Here is a 2481-nt window from a genome sequence, read left to right as displayed (position 1 = left end):
TTGGAGTAAGACAAAATGCAGTAACACACTATTGAAGTGTATGTTAAAAAAAAAACAACAGCTCCATAACCATGACACAGTTAAGCTGTGTTTGGGGGTCAGTGTGACCTAAGTTGTAACCACAATCACTCAATAACAGAGGTAGAAATATGGAAAGCTTTAGAAAGAAGACGATAGATATTCATCTCCCAATATGGGGGTGGGGGAGCATTTATGCACATTAGGATATTTCTTCTTAAACACACTTTAGAAATATGTCTTTTTTTTAAAAAAAACCAATACTTTTCTATTTTCACTCCTCCTTTGTGAGGAGGTTTTAATGTTATTCTAAGTGGTAAAAGCTTAGCCTGTTGGGTGAGGAAAACAAAAGGAATGTGGTTTCCTGAAACATTTCCAGAAACGATATGGGAAAATAACTCTTGAAAGAGATGTAGTGCTGGAAACACTTCCTGTTGGAGCAGCATGTCCACAGCAAAACTTGTTGGGCCAAATGTAATAACAGCTCTGCTATCATTATAAAAATAGTGAGGAGAAGTCATTCATGCAACAAAGCAACTGTAACATGGTTACTAATCATGTCTACTACGAACCATGATACTTATGTGGTCTTTAACATGCAACTTTCCATTCAGGGCGAAAAAAAGTATTTTTCTTCCCTTTCACATCCTACCAAAAGCCACCTAAAGTACAGGTTTCAGGAATGCTTCAGGTGACAAGAATCTAAACTTTAAAATATGAGTTCACAATTTATTTCAAATGTTTGCTCATCTCTACCTTTACGCAACTTCCCGTCCATCAATACATTTAACAAGGCAAATTAATGTGCATTCCTCTGCCGATCTACTCAAAAGTAAGCTGCACTGTGTTTAGTAGGGATTCTTCCTAAGGACAGAATCAATTTCATGTGTTCAACTTTCCTTGCACCCATTATGCCAGAACTGTAGCCTGATGTCCACATGATGCAAGTCAACAGAGTCAAAGTGGGACAAGATCAACTTGCTTTCTGGTAATGTATTTTTATTCCGTTTTGCTTCAATTTGCTTCAGCACAGGCTCCATATGGAGCCTAGTACTGCATTGTTTCTTGATTATACATGCACTTTGTTGGTAGGGGTCATTTGATGATGCTTGCTTCTGGACATTCTTTTGCTGGTCAGTGTACTGCCTTCCATGTGTTTCTCCTGCTCTTGTTTCATTTCCTTGGGATATCAATTGTTTGTGCATTCTGCTTTTCTGTTGTTGTTTTTTTAAAAAAATGTTATCACTTTTGCACCATAGCACAAAAGGGATAACAATTTTTTAAGTGAAAATATTGGGATTTGAAAATGATGGTCAGATAAAACAAGAAGGAAAGAAGAGAGAGATTGAAGCAGGTGGGGAGAAGGTGGAAAAATATCTTTTCCTGTTTTCTGTTTCTTAATTTTTTAACATTTTAATTACTGCTGAACTGTAGCACAAAAGTGAAAAATAAAAACTTACAATAAATAAAATTAGAAAGCACTGAATGGGGTGGAGGGATGTAAAACAAGGAGGGAAGAGAGGAGAGACTGAAATAAGTGGAGTGAGGGCACAGAAGATATCAGCGGTTCCTGCACCTTACTTTTTAAATATTTTTGTAACATTCCAATTTTAATCCACAATGCAGAAGATGAAAAATATTCTTTTTTTAAAAAAATGCAATTAGAAAGGATGTGGGGGGATGTGAAGGATTGAGAGTGGTGGATGGGTGAAGCAAGCAAGGAAGGGAAGAGTACATGAAATAGGCAGGGAGAAGATAGGCAAAAGGAGACAGCAATGAGTACTCTGGGAGCATTTCTGGATGTGTATAAGCAGATAGTACTGGGAGAACCCAGCAGCTCCAGCATCAAATATTTTCTCCATGTGTGGGCTCCAATCCCAGGATGATCTATTCCAATGTCCATTTTTTTTATTAAAAAAAAACAGAAACAACCCACAGTAATCTGAGCAGAATCAAGGCCAATCCCACAGTGTGGACAAACCTTCCACATTATAAAATCATTAAAGACTATCACGTGAATGCTTGAGTCCTCCTCTTCCCCTTAACATGCCCATTCTTACACTGGTAGTAAGAAGGTTGGGTACATGTCTCTGCATGCAAGGGGGCATGCCAGGGGGATGGAACAGCAGTATGATGGTGCTCAACATTTGTGGGTTTAAAAAAACAAGTTTTGGGGCCAGGGGATTAGGTACAGGATGAGAAAGCTATATAGCCACAGGGACCTCAGCCGCAGAAATGCAGTCAACAGAATGTGTTCCATTGCAGAATCTTGAGGATCGATTTTCTTTTTTTCTTTTTTCTTTTTCAAACAAGACCGAGGTTTTATAACAATTGGTTGCGGAGAAGTGAAAAATTAAGATTTTGTTTATAGAAAACAGAAAAGGCTCAGAGTAATTTGGATGAAAGGAAGGAAGTTCCACCACAGTTCTCATTCTTTCTCATTCCACAATATTTGGGGGTGGG

General features: G+C 38.1%; 1 long non-coding RNA gene across 1 annotated transcript in view; it reads left to right on the top strand.

The window, feature by feature from the left end:
- The first annotated feature begins 936 nt into the window (after positions 1–936).
- Positions 937–2481, top strand: part of LOC144589321 (uncharacterized) — a 28952-nt gene continuing 27407 nt past the window's right edge. The window contains exon 1 of the long non-coding RNA XR_013545382.1: positions 937–1006. This is a non-coding gene — a long non-coding RNA (uncharacterized LOC144589321). The remainder of the gene's footprint in view (positions 1007–2481) is intronic.

The sequence above is a fragment of the Pogona vitticeps genome, chromosome 4 (genome assembly GCF_051106095.1).
Source record: "Pogona vitticeps strain Pit_001003342236 chromosome 4, PviZW2.1, whole genome shotgun sequence".
Lineage (NCBI taxonomy): Eukaryota > Metazoa > Chordata > Lepidosauria > Squamata > Agamidae > Pogona > Pogona vitticeps.
The sequence above is the reverse complement of the archived record's forward strand: the minus strand, read 5'-3'. Positions and strand labels throughout refer to the sequence as shown.